The 18,464-nt window shown below is 48.7% G+C and overlaps 1 protein-coding gene and 1 pseudogene across 7 annotated transcripts in view; one reads left to right on the forward strand and one right to left on the reverse strand.

The window, feature by feature from the left end:
• Sema5b (sema domain, seven thrombospondin repeats (type 1 and type 1-like), transmembrane domain (TM) and short cytoplasmic domain, (semaphorin) 5B) overlaps nt 1–18,464 on the forward strand; it is a 123,108-nt gene that overhangs the window by 14,054 nt on the left and 90,590 nt on the right. The gene's annotated exons all lie outside the window — the stretch shown is intronic.
• On the reverse strand, nt 18,063–18,392 carry Gm5963 (predicted pseudogene 5963; annotated as a pseudogene).

An 18,464-nucleotide genomic window follows, 5' to 3' on the forward strand; every position in this document is an offset into this window, starting at 1 on the left:
CAGCCGGGTGGACCAAACAGCAGACGTGTGCTGTGTCACAGGCTGAGCAGCTGGCGGTCCTGTACGGGCAGGGTTGATGCTCTCTGCAGGGATGCGGTTGAGGACTTTACTGATGCTTCTTGTATTAGTTGGCAGTCTTGAGTGTTTCTTCACTTAGAGAAGATCTAGTCTATTTCTGCCTTGGTCTCTACTTGGATGCATCTGTCTCCAGATTTCCCTTCTTTATAAGGGCACCGCCATTCACATTGGGTGAGGGCTTCACCCTTCTCCGGTATGACTCCATGTAATTCAATCTGCAATAATCCTATTTTCAAATAAAGCTCCATTCTGAGATATTGGGGGCTAAAGATGTCAGAATATGATTCCAAGGGGGGCATGTGATTCGCCCCATGAGTATGCTGTAGCTTTTTGGTGTCTCGGGTGGAACTTTCCAATTTTTCCCTGGTTCGTTTTCTCCACTTCAGTTGCATCTCTCTCTCCAGCTGATTGGGATCTTGTAGGCCCTGTTTCTGGCATCCAGGATTCTTTTGCTGTTGCTCCTGGCGTGCGCCGCTTCCTGTGTGTTGATGATCCAAGGGATTGATAAGACACTGAAGTAGGCTGGAGCTCTATAGTGGGCCTCCTCTCTCCTTCCAAGGCCTGTTGGGAAGCACCCTGAGGGCTAGGTCATACAGCTGTGACACGTTCTGCTAACATCCACCTTCCAGCTTCCTCGTCTGGCTTGCACACATCATTTTCTGAAGAGCTCAAGAGCGGCTCTCTGAGTAAACCCCCATTTCCCTCGTCTGCAGCACAGTGACCCCGTCAACGGAAGAGATGAGCTCTGCCTGACAGGACTTCATTACAGCACACGAGCTGTCTGCCTGTGATCTCAGTGTCCTGTCCAAGAGTCCACCACCCTCCATTAACAGTCTCCACAGGAAATTTTTCTCAGGCAGCACATTGGCTTCGCTGTTCTGTGGTTTGCAAAAAAATGACCTCAGACCTCTGGAAATGAGGGTTGCAGTGGTCTGTCAGAACCCTTCTCCCCCTACCCCCATCCACCCACAGGGTTTGCCAAGATCCTGTCAGGACCCCTGTAAGACTCCCCCACAGCTGTTTGGAACCTCGTTTGCATGTTCACTCTTCCCTGGGCCAAGTGGCTTGCTGTATTCAGAGCAGATCAGGTTCTGGTGTCCCTGCCAGCCTCGCTGTGGCCCTCCTGTGCCTGGACTGCTCTCTTAGTCTCCTTCCCAAAGGGTCTCATATCACACAGATAAGATGAAGCAAGGGATAACTCAGGACCTGACAGAGAAGCAGCTGGATCTACCATCACCGACATCTTAGGCCTAGGCAGGTGGTTCCTGCGCTCTGGCTTTGTGTACTTCAAAAGCTGGGTTGGATCCGGGAGGGGTGCTCCCCTGAAAGCCTCATGCTCTGCTGTAAAAACCGCTTGAAGTGGCCTAAAGAGCCGGCAGCCTCGCAAGCCTGGGTTTGAATCCCCACTCGGTGATTTAGGTCAGCTTATTTCTCTTCCTGAAGACTCAAGTTTCCTCACCTGCGAAACGGCCATGATACTCACTGCAGGATTACTGTGGGGTTGAATGACATATGTTTCCTTCTGTAAAGCAGGTCACCTGCAAGAGGCCTGGCGAATCTCAGGAATAAAACAGTCTCCACAGTGGGCAGGAGGGAGGTGTAGTCTGCACACAGCCGGGGACAGGAGGCCCAGTCAGGTAGGGTCCAGTGTGAAAGGCTGGGGGCTGTGTCTGCCTAGAGGCCACTAGAACAGCGAAAGCGGGACTCTGAGAAAGACCAAGGAGTCTGAGCAGTTTCCAGAAGAGTTAGAGTGTGTGAGGATCTCCTAGTTTTCTGAGAGTTTGTAGAAACCGAATGTATTTTAGCTCGTAAAAAAAAACCCTAAGGGTAGATAGGATTTTATTACCCCATCTTATAGACGGGGCTGACCACTGAGCTAAGGAGATGTTCAGTTGTCTGTGACTGAACGCTGGACATTCAAGCCGTGTGCCTTGGCTGCCTCCCTGCTCTTGCTCTCTCCTCCTTCTGTGATGATTGATTCTCTGCCTCCTTCCAGCCTCATCTGTCCTGTTGCCTGCCTGCCTCCTTGGTTCCACCTACAGGATTTTGTGTGGAAACAAATCCTCAGACTATCTCCTCCTTGGAGATGGGTTTCCAGCTCTGCTCCTCTCTCAGGCCCCGGGACCCCTAAGGGCCTTACTGGGACCTTGACCTTTCCCCCACTCTTCAGTATGCTTGTGGGGAGGATCTGAGGCCACTGGGGATATTCTGCTGTGGCTTAGCAGGAAAGGAACTCTTAGCACTGGGATGGAGGGGGGTGAGGGAAAGAGGAGGGAGGTCTTCCATATTGGCGCCCACAGCCCGACATCTCAGGGGCTCCTAAGGGAGGGAGAGGCAGCAAGATGGCTGCTGCTACTAATTAACCCGTGGCTTTAATTACACTTCACTGCCCTGTCCTGCTGTGAAAGAGGATTGTTCAGAGATTGTCACACTGGGCTAAATGTCTGGAACCTTTTCACTTCAGAAACTCTTTTCCTTAGGGCAGGCCTGGGTCTAACTAAGGAAGAGTAGGAACCAGGAGGACATGTTGGCGACTCACTCTCACCCTGGTCATCTGTGGTGAAAGCCTTCCTGATTGTGACTGAAGCTCTCTGTTGGTAGCTTGATGCTCTGGCCACTTCCAGGGGTCCTAATGAAGGGAAAATGGGCTAGGGGACACAGAGGGAGAAGGGAAGCTGGCCTTATGGTAGACAAATACATGAAGGGGACAATTGTGATGAGACCTATATTCTTAAAGAGAAGCTACCTTGTGTGAGAATCTACTGTGAGCTAATCTCAGCTCCTTAGAAAGGCCTAAGAGAGGAGATGGGCAGGGAGAGGGGTTTACACTGGAGGAAAGTTAAGGGTAGCTTTTGGCGTGAGGACCAGGGTCATACCCCACCGTAGCGCCTGGTGTGGTGTCATGGCGGGATGCACCTGATACATCCACAATGTGCAGCTGGAGTCAGAAGATCCCTGGGGCTCCATGGCAGAGCTCAAGGCCAATGAGAAACCCTGTCTCAAAGAAGGTAGACGCTTTGTTCCGGGATGATACTCAGGATTGTCTACCATCCCATGTCCATAGTAAGTAGGCTCGAGGCCAGGTCACAGTGAACCTAAGCTGGTTTTGTCCTCTGATGTGGGGTCTCTCCGAGGAGGAGGAGACAGCCTGCAGTCTCTTGGTGGGTGAGGTTAGCATGAGGTACTGAACAGAGCGATGTTCCTGTGATGGGAGAGAAGCTTAGTACCTCTTCTCACAGAGCGGAGAGGTTCAAGCATTTAAGGGAAGAGGTGCTTTTTGGTGAGGATATATCACTGGAATCAGATGCATTCTGCCCTTTGACCCCAGGAAGTGCTTTCTCAGCCAGCACTGACCCATGCTCTTTTTTTCCCTACTCTTGCCTCTTACTCCTCTGTCTCTCCTCTCTCTCACACTCTAGACTGTCCCTGCAATAGCCTCCCCGGGGGCAGTATCCTTGGCTTCATCCTGAATCCTCTAGTAACCTTGCATAGCTGGGACCTGTCAGGGACCCGGTGGCCCTGAGTGTTCTCGCTGATGACGATGTCAGTTTTTGGGTTGGAGCTTTGTTCACACAGGTCCCAGGTAGTCTAATCCTGTACGAAGATCTCAGCTCTTTTCTTTTATATGCACAGGGCATCTGGGCAGTCAGGTCCTCTCCAGTGAGCCAGCATGAGTATGGGCTTGGCTGTGTGTGATAGGAAGCGGGGCTAGGGCGATTGCTTTAGAAGGTTTGTGTACCACATACTCTGTCCCCTAAACACAAGTTCCCTAATCTCCAGGAGGCCAGGCCACAGGATGCTCTCACATCTTACAGATGGGAAAAGCGAGGCCCAGTAGTTGAGTAACTGGCCCCAGATTCTACTCTGCCTCCCTGAATCCCTCTGTCCACTCACTGACAAAGGAGGATGAGGAGACAGCTTTAGGTGACACAGGAGGGCTTTCTTTTTTTAAGATTTATTTTTATTATGAGTACACTGTAGCTGCCTTCAGACACACCAGAAGAGGGCATCAGATCCCATCACAAATGCTTGTGAGCCACCACATGGTTGCTGGGAATTGAACTCAGGACCTCTGGAAGAGCAGTCAGTGCTCTTAACCGCTGAGCCATCTCTGCAGCCAAGAGGGCTTTCTATTATCTTTTACTTGTGTTCAGTATTGACCTCTGGGTCTGTTCGCTTGTCAAGAGGCTCCAGAACAGGTTGTGTGTTCCCATATTCAAGGAAGTTCCTGGCCTTAGTGACAGAGTCATGGCTAGTTTTATTCCAACTTGAAACAAGCTAGAGACATCCCAGAGACAGGAGTCTCAGTGGAGAGTATGCCTCCAGAAGATAGGGCTAAAGGCCAGCCTGTAGGGCTTTCCCCTTTTTCTTTCCTTTTCTTTAAATATTTGTTTATTTGTTTGTTTATTTATGAGTACTTTTTTGTACTTACATTTGCACACCAGAAGACAGCATCAGACAGTCATGAGCTGCCATGTGGGTTTTGAGAGATGAACTCGGGCTGGAGAAATGGCTCAGAGTTTAAGAGCACTGACTGCTCTTCCAGAGATCCTGAGTTCAATTCATGGCAACCACATGGTGGCTCACAACCATCTATAATGAGATCTGATGCCCTCTTCTGGTGTGTCCAAAGATAGTGACAGTGTACTCATGATGTGCTCTTAACCACTGAGCCATCTCTCCAGCCTCTAGGGCATTTTCTTAATTCATGATTGATGGGAGAGGGTCCAGCCCATTGTGGGTGGTACCATCCCCAGGATGGTGGCCCTGGATTTTATCTATATAATTTTTAAAAAGCAGGCTGAGCAAATCAATATGCAGCCTGGTTGCCTGCCACCAGGTTCCTGGCCTGGTTCCTTTGTTGATGAAGTGTAAGCTGCATAAACCCTCTCCCTGCTAGTTGCAGTGGCCATGGTGTTTCATCACAGCTACAGTAACCCTAACTAAGACAGCTGGTGAGGAGATTTAGAGAGGTTCCTTTAAGAGGATGTGGATGTGGGCGGGGTGCTGCTTGGCTGGTGCCTATGGGTGCACCATTCTTTGAGGTACCAGGTAAACTGTTTGATTCCCTTTGGCGGGGGCGTCTTCTTCTGTTGGGATTTTTGTCAAAATCCCAGCTGGTTTTAAATTCAAATCCTGTGAAGTGATCATAGCGTGGCTGGAAATGTTTTCAGGGACCTGGCGGCTCTCAGGGCTCAGGAGCTGTGGCAACACACCTAGTCCAGGCTGAGGGGCTGTCAGTGGATGCACAGTGGCTTTGATCATGGCCACGCCAGCTGTGACTTTGGCTTCAGGACCAAGTCAGTCCTTCTAGCTGAGTGACAGTGGATGCTGATGGAAGCTGGTGCCGGGAGGTCGCTGGCATTCTCAGGGATAGCAGGGAACAAGTGGGCATCCTGGGACAAGTGGACAGTCTGGGAGCTTCCAGCGTTTTCCTTGTTTGCTGATATTTACATCTCAGAATAAGAAGTGAGAAACCAGGGTCTCTGGTCTCAGTCAGGTGTGTTGGGGAAGGGCTTGAAATGTGAAAAAATGTTCACATTTCTACACCAGGTCACTGCCGCCGCCTCCGACATCGCGTGGATGCAAAGGAGCCTGAAAGCAAACACTGCTGCCCAGGATTATGGTTGGCTATAGGGGTCTGACAGCTCTCAGCCAGTGTGTTGCTCCACAGAGTGCCATTTCTCACAGAAGACCTATAGGCCTTCCCTTCTCCAAGTCCTCCTCCGAGGCCTGCCACACGCCTCTTACTGTTTTGTTAGCCAGACATTGTCTGGAGCACCCACACGTCCCAGGACGACTAGGCTCTGGACAAGTGGGTTGTATACAACGTGACTCTAGACTTAGCCTCCCTTTGCCTCAGTCGCTGTGTGCTGTTATTAGTGCTAAGACCGTAACACACCCAATTCTCACTACCCCTGAACCCTCCTTCCAGTACATGTGCAGAGCATGTTTTCTTTCCAGAGTCTCCTGATTTTATATTTCCAGTATAGGCAGAGGATCTGAACCCCTCAGGACTTTAAGAACACTTTGTAGTTCTCTCTCTCTCTCTCTCTCTCTCTCTCTCTCTCTCTCTCTCTCTTTCTCCCTCTCTCTCCCTCTCTCACTCTCCCTCCCTCCCTCCCTCCCTCCCTCCCTCCCTCCCTCTCTCCCTCCCTCCCTTTCTCCTTCCTCTCTGTTTTGAGGCAGGGTCACTCCACCTAGCCCTACTTATCCTAGAACTCACTATGTAGAACAGGCTGGCTTCAAACTAGTATTACCCCCGAGTCAGCCACAGACCCTTCTCTAACACTACTTAAGATGGAGGCAAGGAAGTGGAGGGGAAAGCAGGAGGGTGTCTGACTAACACAGCTCCCCAGGGAGTGGAGAGGAGAGTGTGGGTATACTTGATAGGTGTCCGGTTAAAAACTCCTTTTCATCTCTAACTGAACCTCTGAGCCTTGACTTCCTGCCAGCGGCTTTGCCCGCAAGGCATTGGCCCAGCCACAAGCCCACTCACTGGCTCAGGCCTTCTGCAATCTCATTGAAAACAGGGTGGCATTGTCGGAGTAGGCTGCCTGGGTGGCTATGGTTTCTTGCCCCGACCCCAGCAGTCAGAGCCCCATCAGAGGTACACCTTCAGAGAATCTAAGGTGCTATCTCTGTGACTGCAGTCCCTCCAACTCCTGCCGAAGTCTGGGTCCCCACCCTCGAGCATGAAACTCAGACCCATGGGAGACTGCAGTCACATCCTGGAGCTTGAATGACCACCATTCTCCTCCTCTCCCTCTAACCAGACCCAGCCGGCCCTTTTCCACAAGCCTTCCCTTGCCTCTCTGGTCTGGGAGGATCATTCTTCGTGTCTGCCAGGTTGTCCAAGGTGTAGTGCACACCACTGCTGTTATATAACTACTCAGAGTCCACACTGCAGGCACCCAACTCTCAAAATTTCTGCCCTGTGTGAGGTTGGTGTTTAACTCCTGAGAGGTCCTGGGTTCAAGTCCTAGCATCAAAAAGAAAGGCCAGGCGTGGTGGCACAAGCCTTTAATCCCAGCATTCCAGGAAGCAGGGGCAGGCAGATCTCTGAGTTTGAGGCCAGCCTGGTCTACAAAGCAAGTTTCAGGACAGCCAGGGCTACACATAAAGACCCTATCTTGGGGGTGGAGTGGGATGGGAGGGTGGAGGGGGGCAAGAAAAGAAAGGAAGGAAAACCCAATTCTTCCTGGTGTCCCTCACACCTTGTCTTCATGAACTGTCCCTGCTTTGAGTTCCTTCTTTCCTGTGGTCCCCAGCCAAGGCAGACACAGTGGCCCTTTTTGTGGGGTGCTGTCAACTACCTACTGTGTGCTCCCAGGAACCAGCTGCTCCCCCAGTGCTGGGGAGGGGAAAGAATTGACCAGAAACTCTGCTTCCTGGAGCTTGTTTTCTGAGCAGGAAAGGCAGACTTGACAGTGAACTCAGTAAGTCATATGATGAGCCCATAAATCCCTTACGTGTGTGGAAGCTGATAAACACCTAAGATGCTGTCCTGGCCTGACCATTAGCATGAGAGCAGAGATCAGAAGATGATCTGTAGGAGTCGTTCCTCTCCTTACACCACGTGGGTCCCAAGAATCAAACTCAGAGAGTGAGGCTCGGTGAAGTGCGCTTCCATCTCTCCAGGCCTCTCTGGCGTATTTTAAAATGAATTTCAGGTATGAAGTTTTGTCTATAGACATCTCATTGTGCATCTCGTCCGATAAAGTTAAATTATCACATCGAACAAAAGGGGCAAAAATGGAAAGGGGTTGCTTTACTGTCGTTTATAACAGGCTTGTCTTACCACATATTAGAAACACCTTGAAGGTAAGGATGGGTCTTGAGGGAAAAAAAAATCCAGTGCTTAGGAATGAGGCAAAGGGGTAACCAAGTGCCTAGAAACACTTCCAGGTCCACCCAAGGCTTATTTAGTTTGAGAGGAATGCTTTTTCTTTGGTTGGTTTTTTGTTTTGTTTTTTCGAGACAGGTTTTCTCTGTATAGCAATGGCTGTCCTGGAACTCACTTTGTAGACCAGGCTGGCCTCGAACTCAGAAATTCGCCTGCCTCTGCCTCCCGAGTGCTGGGATTAAAGGCGTGTGCCACCACGGCCCGGCATGAGAGGAATGCTTTTTGATATTCAGTTTTGCTACTGATTAGGATCAGACCTTATGAATCAAGATGTTCGCTTATTGATGTCAAGGCTCAAAGCACACAATAAATGCGTGTTTTCCCTAAGAGAGACATGGATGATTTCTAGGCCGAAGGAAAGAGAGCTCATACCTCAGGGTTTTACCGCCCTGAAGCATGTTGGTCAGTTCTGTCTCTGTTTCAGAGTTATTTCTGCATACTTCTTCTGCATGGTTGTCCCAACAAACCATCATTCTTCAAATCCTCTTTTGAATCAGCTTTGCCCTTCCTCATCAATGAGTTGGATAGTTGTCCTCACGGGAGCACCCTGAACTTTACACTTGAGAGAGGCTTGAATATGACCGTGTCTTCCTTAGTCAGCTGCCTACCTGGACTGTGCATTGGTGGACTAGGTTTGGACTTGATTTTTTTTGTCTATGAAGGACAAGCCTGAGTTTGGATGGAGAAGTGTTTGATAGATGCCACGGGCTTGAGCTAGAGTGGAAGTCATCCAAAGAGATGTCGTGGCTCTGCTACATGGCGTCTGTCTTATCATAATAAAGGAGGACTGGGGTTTGGCAGAGAAGTTCCAGGAGCTACACAGAGAACCTTTGGCTTTCCTCTGCTCCTGGAAGCAAGGTTCCAAGAGTAGAGGATGGGACAGAAGCTCTTGACTCTAGCTGCATATGTATCAAAAGATGGCCTAGTCGGCCATCACTGCAAAGAGAGGCCCATTGGACTTGCAAACTTTATATGCCCCAGTACAGGGGAACGCCAGGGCCAAAAAGGGGGAGTCGGTGGGTAGGGGAGTGGGGGGGGGTTATGGGGGACTTTTGGTATAGCATTGGAAATGTAAATGAGCTAAATACCTAATAAAAAATGGAAAAAAAAAGAAGTGGGTAACAGTAAGGCTCGCGCGCGCGCGAGCGTGCGTGCGTGCGTGCGTGTGTGTGTGTGTGTGTGTGTGTGTGTGTGTGTGCACTCGCGCTCACACAAGCACACATGTATGTTGGGGGGGGTGTGCTCAAGAGTGTGTACTGGCTTGCCAATTTGTCCAGTGCTTAGAGGGAAAGGGTGTCACGGTGGGAGTGTTCTTTTATGTCTAAAAATTACCAGCCTCTCATTCCTCACGCTCCTCTGGGTGGGAAGTTCTCTTTTATATCTTATTCCAATTATTCCATTATAGTTCAGGCCCCGGGATGCAGAGAGAGGCGGGGACTATCTGGAAATGCAGCTGCAGCTGTGGGAGGGCTTGTTTGTGGCTCTGAGCAGCTGCCCTTTTCTTCCTGAGAGGTGGTGTTGAGAGCCTGTGGGGGAGGGGCAGGGTCTTAACGTGGAACCATGCTGACTGTGGTTGGGGCATCCCTGGCTTTCCAAGGCCAGGATGCTCAACAGAGAGGCCCACAACTTCCCTTGTTTAAAGACACAGTTGCCATCCCAGCCTTCGGGACCCTCTGGGAAGCTGTAGGTCGTCCTAAGCCGAGCATACGGTCTCCAGCTTTCAGTCTTAGCATCAGTAGTCCAGCAACAATCATACCAAGCAAATTCTTTAGCAAGCTGTTAAAGGGAAATGATACCGTGGCACAAAGGTTGACTGTGTTCAATGTTCTATTTAAAATAATGTGACATAGCTTTAATGGCATCGTTTTCTATGAAGCTAGGATGACTTTTGAAAGTTACCCAATCAGGAGGCGAGAAGCTGACTTAGTAAACAACGTGTTTGTTGCACAGGCATGAGGGTCTGATTTTGGATCCCAGACACCCTGTCACACTTGACACTTGCATAAAAAGTTGGGCATGATAGCATACCTTTAATCACAGCACCGGGGAGGTAGAGACAGGAGGATTGCTGGTGCTTGCTGACCGGCCAGTCTAGGCGATTGATGAGTTCTGGGTTCAGTGAGAGATCCAGTCTTCTAAAACAAAGGGAAGGATGGAGAGGTGGCACAGCAGTCAAAGCCCTTTCAGCTCTTGCTGAAGTCCTGAGTTTGGTTCCCATCGTCCATACCAAATGGCTCACAACTGCCTGTAACTCCAGTCCCAGGGATCCATTGCCCTCTTCTAATCTCCATGGATACTGTATACACACACACACACACACACACACACACACACACACACACACACATTCGCACACACACATTAAGTCTTAAAATGGAAAGAAAAAGAAAAAGAAGAAGAGAAGAGAAGAGAAGGAGGAAGAGAAAGAGGAAGAAAGAGAAAGAGAAAGAGAAAGAGAAAGAAAGAGAAAGAGAAAGAGAAAGAGAAAGAGAAAGAGAAAGAGAAAGAGAAAGAGAAAGAGAAAGAGAAAGAGAAAGAGAAAGAGAAAGAGAAAGAGAAAGAGAAAGAGAAAGAGAAAGAGAAAGAGAAAGAGGCAGACGGTGACAAAGGAAAATACCTGAATTGCCCTTTGGTCTCTACACATGCACACACACATATCCACGTGCACACGCACCCAAGAGTACATGCACATGTACACACACACACATGCACACATGCACCTGAGTGAGCACACACATACATATGCACACACATGCATACCTGCACACACTCCAACAAACACATACACACGCACGCATGCACACATGCACACATGTACCCATTCACTCACACACAGAGGAGAGGGAAAGAAACAATGTGCATGTGTGCCCAAACACACATAAATATGCATGCTCACAATACAACTCTCACTCAATGTTTAAAAATATTTATCGGGGCCGGGCGTAGTGGTGCATGTCTTTAATCCCAGCACTCGAGAGGCAGAGGCAGGTGGATTTCTGAGTTCGAGGCCAGCCTGGTCTACAAAGTGAGTTCCAGGACAGCCAAGACTACACAGAGAAAACCTGTCTTCTCAAAAAAAAAAAAATTATCGTGTGTGTTGTGTGTTTTGTGTGTATGTAGATAGGTGTGCCACATGTGTGCCTGGTGCCAGTGAAAGTCAGAAGAGAATGTTGGATCACCTGGAACTGGAGTTACAGATGGTTGTAAGCTACTATGTGGGTGCTGGGATTCGAACTTGGGTCCTCTGTAAGAGCAGCCAGTGTTCTTGGCCATTCAGACGTCCCTCAGTGCTGCTGCTCCTGCATGCATTTTGAACATATTAGAAAGTAGTTACCTAATCATCAGTAGGGATAGTGCTCACTAGTATCTGAGCACTGTTGGGAGACAGAGGCAGCCACTGAAGGAAGGACTTTCTTCTTCTCTTCTTGACTGTCTTTAGTCATTCATCTTGGCTCCTATCAACTGTTGCTCCTTTATCTCTTCCCATCACTCGGTCCACATATCACCCACTGGACATCCACTGAGCCACATTTGGCAACACTAGCTAGGCAATGGGGACACCAAAAAGGATGACCCACTCCCTCAGCTGCACCCAGTGCACGGCAGTCCTTTATGAGTGACAGCGCTGTCTGGCTGATGGAATGGGCACATTTGTTGTGAACCTGGAAAGGCCTGAGGTGGTCTACTCCATGAGCTGATGAGAGAGCGGGTGTCAAAAAAGCCTCTACAGGACAAGAGTCGGGGCTCAGTGGTAGGAGTGTTTCAGGGGCAACCGTTGCTTTCTCCCTTGTCTAGAAAAAAAGTAAGGATTACAGAGTCCTCCCTCAAGGCTAACTTCCATTTTGTCTCTGGGACAGCTGCTGTTTCCCCAAGGATTCCTCATGTCCTAATTTATTTTCTCTTCTCACCTCTCTGACACCCCAAATTAGGACTAGATAGAAAGTGAACAACTTAGGGAAATCAATTGCACAAAGATCCTGTGACATGGAAATTAGCACAATGTCATTTAATAAGTTGTGCTCTTCTTGGCTATAGTGGGACCAGGTCTGACATCCCTAGCTTCTCCAATGACCCAGATACTGTCAGGGGTGGGATCAGGTGGAAGAGATTTCCAGGTAGTGAGGGTGTGTGGGGGAGCAGTGGGGTCTGACTGCAGCTAAATGATGGTTTTGAGCAAAAGACACTTAATGGAGAGCTTGTAGTGGACTCTGGGGACAGAACTGTGCATATCTCCAGAGCCCCTACATTTTATACTGACCTTCTCTCTCAGAGGCAAAAGAGATGTCCTCTTAATGTTCCAAGAGGCCCTGGCTCTCCTGTCCAGAGAGCTTTTCCTACAGAATATTCTGGATCCGCAGGGAGGTAATGGTAGGGTTGATCATCAGATTTACTAGGGAAACTTCCATAAAAGATAAGCTTTCTGTTCCTACCCAGGATATTTGGGTCTGCTAGGTCTAGAGGGGCCTGGGAATCCATATGTTCTGAAAGAGTAGCAGTATGAAACAGATACCTACCATTCCCATAGCATCCAAAATCAGCCGACTGACCCAGCAAGGAAATGCCATCTATCTCCTTCATCAGAAGGAGTCTGTGGGGAGTCCAGCAGTGACTTATTATTGCCCTGGGTATCATTTGCAGTCAGCACCAAATCCCAGCTCTCCGGAGAGGCTGGGCTAGGTCCTTCCTGATTTTGAAGTTGTCTAGACCTAGATTTTCCCCTTAAAGCAGCAACACTTTAAAATCATCAGCCACTGCATCTGCGCTTTATAAAATGTATCCCATGTACCCCTGCCTTTTTAAATAGAGTAATATAAGCATAAACATAACCTTTCCTGGATACCCCAAGGGATGTTAGAAACCTTAATTAATGTACCAGGCTATAATTCACTGGGGCGTGTGGGACAATGTGCTTATACCAAATGGCCTCATGAGGCTCGAGGATTTTGTTTCTGCTTTTTAGGTTTTTTTTTAGCTGTACTTCTTGCTGATGGATGTCCCTTCCTGCTAGATATGGCGTAGCTGCCTAAAGCCAGTTTATCTCCGCTTTTAATTTGCATTTATTTCACGGGTTTAGAAAGTAGATAACTGGGACCAAGGAGATAGCTCAGTAGGTAAACGTTCTTGCTTTGAAAGCCTGACAGCTTGAGTTTGCTGCTTGGAGCCCACAGAGAAAGCGGGCTGTGGTGGTGAGCATCTGCCATCCCAGCACCCCTATGGCAACCTGGCAAGTGGAGCCTGGAGAGTTACCCTGAAGCTCGTGAATCTCGAAGTACACAGCGCAGAGGCGGGACAGTGAGACCCCGTCTCTACAGAAAGGGTGGAGAGAACCAGTCCCCAAACCTGCCCTCTGACCTTCACACACACAGCACTTGCACATACCCCCCCCCTAAAACCCAATAAACAATTGTTAAGTGGATAACTAGAATTCTTATACATAGGGCAAACTTAGTACTTCATGCCCCTCATTTGTACCGCAGCCATTCTGAGTGCGGTGTGACCCCAGCTTAAGGAGGTGGCCCTGACCGTGACAAGCCCTGCTGTTTTGCTTGACCATGGATTTCTCAGAGACTGACGTAATTTTAACTAAAGAGATCCGAGGAGAGGTTTTTGACCAATTTCTAGGAAAGTTCTTCCTCTCTGGCAGAGGAACCACCAGACGCCACTCAAACCAGGCAGATTGCCCTGATTGCTCCGGGGAGCCAGACAATAGCCTGGAGAGCTTCAGATGGGAAGAGCCTACTGGGGACAAGTGGCAGGGTACAGAATTCTAGCAGCTGGAACAGGAGAACGATGGAGAAGCTGAACTGTGGGAACTTCTTGAGCCTGGGACCTCACCTGTGAATTACTCTATTTGCTTTGGCTTTAAGGCATTTTGCATAGAATCAAGTTTGGGGTTCTGTGTTTGAAAGCACACCCAGTGATAGATGCCCAATGGGATCTGTGGTTAGCAGGCTCTGGGGGACCCCTGAGGAATTATTCCTTGCACACTGTTACTCTGTGTGCATGTGTGTAAGCATGTGTGTATGTGTGTGTGCATGTGTGTGTGTGTGCATGTGTGTAAGCATGTGTGTATGTGTGTGTGTGTGCATGTGTTTGTGTGTGTGTTTTCATGTGTGTGCCTTGTGAGCTTGTGTGTGAGTTTATAGAGGCCAGAGATTGACACTGGATATCTTCCTCAGTTGCTCTCTACCGTATTTATTGAGGCAGAGTCTATCACTGAACCCAGAGACTGCCTGGTTTGTCTAGACTAGCTAGCCAGCAAGTCTGAAGTTTTATCTGTCTCCACTCCCAGAGCTGGGGTTATGGACTAGATTACTGAATTACCATGCCTGGCTTTTACGTGGGTGCTGGTGGTCCAAACACAGGTCCTTGTGTTCTCATGGCAAGCACTTTACTGACTGAGCCATGTCCCTTGCCCCAGGTTTTACATTTTTTGATCTTGGAGTGGGGCTTATCTCTTTTTGAGGTTTTCCAGGTGGAAAGTGGCTGGCTTCTTCCTCCAGGCCTCCAGTCCCCCCTCCCCCCTCCCCCCTCCCCATAGTGCCCACTCTCTGGACAGCCACAGGACAGATGGATTTGAATTTAGCCATCTGCATGCATCGGCAGTCTGCGTATTTTCTGGGTTGCATTTATGCTTGCCACTCTTTACCAAGACAGGTTTATTGGAACGTTAAAGACTTACTACAAGCTATCAGCAGAGCAGCAATCCTCATGGGGCGGGTGGCTGTTGGGGATTGTGCTCACTGGGCCATCGCTGTATACTGGGGGATGGCAACGGCTGGCCGCAGCCCTGACTTTCTGTTTGCTTTTGTTTTAGACAGTGTTTGCTTTCTAGCTTACAGAGTACCACTTCATCCGTGTCGCAGGCCTGGGGTTATTACCATTTTACAGATAAAAGACCAACAGCCATTGGATTTACATGGAGTTTAATTTCATAACTGGTTCCTCCCTCCCTCCCTCCCTCCCTCCCTCCCTCCCTCCCTCCCTCCCTTTCTCTTTCTTTCTTTCTTTCTTTCTTTCTTTCTTTCTTTCTTTCTTTCTTTCTTTCTTTCTTTCTTTCTTTCTTTCTTTCTGAGACAGGGTCTCTCTGTGTAGTCCTGGAATTCACTCTGGCTGGTCTCAAACTCACAGAGATCCTCCTGACTCTGCCTCCCTAGTACTGGGATATTTAAGGCAAGCATCACCTCTCCACTCATAACTGGTTCTTAACACATTAAATTTTAAACTGACACCCCGAATCCTTTTTATAAAAAATAAATAAATAACCCCATGCACAAAAGGGAGCCTTTCTTTTAATACTTTTGAAACAAATGCTCCAATGTTCTCTCAGAAACATAACTCCTTCAGATCTACTGGTGCAGGTCAGGGTGGCAGGACCCCACGGGGTTGGGGGGCGCGGGGAGGGCTGCCTCTGCCCCCTGCTGCTGCTCCCCTCTCCTCTGAGAAACTGCAATTTGCCATCATGTTAAGGCTCTTCAGGATTCCCAGTCAACGCTTCTCACTTAGCTAATTGGTGCTTGCTCTTCCAATCCGGTGGAAGCAGGAGTTTGCCTCTCTCTGTCAGCTCCAGCAAGCTTTGCAGCTAAAAATGAACTGTGAAACCAGGGAGTTTCTTACTTCAGACGTGTCCACAAGATGCTTAGCTGCACAGCGGGACTCGGAGCAGGTCTTTTTCTGAGGAGACACATCCCCTTGGCTCTGTCAGGAGTGTTAAGAGCTCCTTGGCAACGCCGTATGTCGGATTAATAGAAGAGTTAGCTCCCCTTGCGTTCCTTGTCTGCGATACCATGCCTGTGCACCCGACCTTGGCGTCCTCAGACCCATGCTCTCAGCCTCTCGCCTTGCTCTCTCCTCAGTGCTCCATGGCTGTGATTCATTCACATTTTTTTTTTGCCCTTGGATGTCTCCTGTGACCCCTGTTACCCCTGTGACCCACCAGTGTCTCTTTAAGGATAGCTGGACAGCTCAGCTATGGACCTCATTCAGTATCCAACAACTCTGCTTATCAGGCTAATCTTTCTCACTTAAAACAAGATAGAAGTTATCCCATGGAACGCTTTGACATTGTTCTGAAAAACGGCATTGCATGTCCATCTCCTTGCCACTTGCTTTTGTGGGACGCAGCTAATCCGGCATTCATTTTGTGTAGAATTTTAATATTATCATAAGCTTGTTACCCAATAAATGCCCAAAGGACACCATTGCTTTTCTCTGCTTTATAGATTGGCAATGCTCGATCTTCCTATCACTAAGTATCTTGCCTGGCTATTCGGTGTGGAAGCTGAAGGCAGCAGGTGTTCTCAGACGAGGACTTTTAAGGGAAGGAGTAGATATAGACTTAACTTATTGTCTGAATGCATTCCTTAGTGTGTTGGAACTACATTGTGTGTTTGCTTCCTGGGCATGCTGAAGGGAGACTGGAGGGAAGAGGAAAGCCAGAGGAAATAGGGTTAGGGTAGAGTATGAAGACAGAAAGCTTTAAAGGTCCTCCATGGGCCTGCCAGCACATTAGATGATAGATGGAGGGGTTTCCCTGTGCCCGGAACAGGGGCTCTCTGAGAGCTGTGGCTCTGTGGCCCTGTGATTTTCTGCTGCGACCCAAGGTTTAAAAACATGGTGTAGGTAGTTTCTTCTTGAAAGCACATGGGTCTTGGTTCTTGGCTTCATCCTTATCTACTCTATGAAGTTCTGATTGCTGCCCAGCCTTGCAGAAAAGCCTATGGCCAGAGATTATGAGCTGTGGCCAGGCTCTGCTTTCTACTGAGTGAGAGACAGAAGAGTGCAGATCGGCTGATAAATGGGAAATCCCACATTCACAGTCACATGAGATCACCCCCTCAGCACCCAGGAATTTGAGGGGCTCATGTTTGTTTGTTTGTTTTTGAGATAGGGTTTCTCTGTGTGGCTCTGGCTGTCCTGGAACTCATTCTGTAGACTAAGCTGACCTTGAACTCACAGAGATCCTCTTGCCTCTGTCTCCTGAGTGCTTGGATCAAAGGTGTGGGCTACTAGTGTCTTGAGAGGCTCTTAGACACAAAAATATACCTTGTTCCTCCAGATGTACCTTCCAATGACCCAGCCAGCACATTTCCATCTGACTAGCCCTCTGAGCTCAGTCCACCCTTGTTTCCCACCTCAGGCAGTTTTCCACTAACTCCTCATACATTGTATGCAAACATTATCAGAATCACTTTTGTCAAGCCCAAACCAAATAATATATGGATAAATAGACCTGGGAAGTGGTGGAGGAAATCGTGCACATGTATAGAATAACAAGAACTGTTCATAGAGACTCTGCCAGAGCCACAGCCTTGCCTAGAGGCCACAGAGAAGTTATGCAGAAGATGCTCCTGTGAAAATCAGCTTAGTAACTATTCAGCCATGGACTGGTGACACTCTGGCTACCGAACCTGAGCAACCTTGATTCTAAGCTTTGAGACTAAGGATCACTACGATCCATTGTATGCGATCCTCCTCATTTTCCTCAAAAAACAAAGATGGCAAAACCTCTGCCTTGTATTAACCTCTTTGAATATGCACACTGCACCGGTTTTCACAAAAAACACCATCAGTCTTTTTGAGAAACTCTTTTTGTTATTTAGTTTGACAGTGTCAGGGTGACCAGGGAACTCGAGCTACAGTCAGCTTGGTGGTCGGGAATACTAAGACCATTCCTTGTCCCGTGCCATCCCCTCCCTGAGCAGGAACACCTCCATAGAATGACAGGCTCAGTGTGGGGATAGTTGGGGGAAGCTCGCTCGTTGTGCCTGTGACTTTGATTTCCTAGCCTCTGTGTTCTCATTTTTCACACAGTTAGACTTGTTGGAAGGTGTAAAACACTGGTGGCATTGCCTGCTGTGTGTTAAGAGCCCTAAAGCATTTTTTACAAGTTTTATTTGTGTGTGTGTGCATGTGTGTGCATGTGTGCATGTGTCTGGATGCTCCCAAGGCACCCAAAGAGGGTGCTGGATCTCCTGGAGTTGTAGTTATGAGCAATTGTGAGCAGCCTAATGTGGTATGATGGGAATCAAACTCAGGTCCTCTGTAAGCAAGAGTGTGTGATTCCCCCCCCCCCCCGCAGGTACTTAAAACTTTTATTTGTAACAAATTCCCGATTTCTTCTGCTCAAAAGTTCTTTGAGACAATTCCATCAGCCTTAGCCAATCGGAGAATAGAATCATCTGACTCGCCCATCCTGCGAATGGCCCTGCAGATGCCATAGGTTTTAAACTGGCCTGTGGTCCTATCAACCTTGGCCACGTTCATCTGGATGGACAAGTGGTCCTTGGCAGCAATGATGCGGTTGCTTGCGGAGCATTTCCGCGGCACGTACAGGTCCACAAACTCCCCGGTGTTGTTCTGCATCCTGAGGCCGTCCCTGCTCACTTGTCCAGCGAGAGCGCAGAAAAAGCGAGTGTGTGATTTTTAACTGCTGGGCCATCTCTTAAGCACTGGGCCATCTCTCAGGCCCTTCTAAAGC

This window comes from Mus musculus, chromosome 16, assembly GCF_000001635.26.
Source record: "Mus musculus strain C57BL/6J chromosome 16, GRCm38.p6 C57BL/6J".
NCBI lineage: Eukaryota > Metazoa > Chordata > Mammalia > Rodentia > Muridae > Mus > Mus musculus.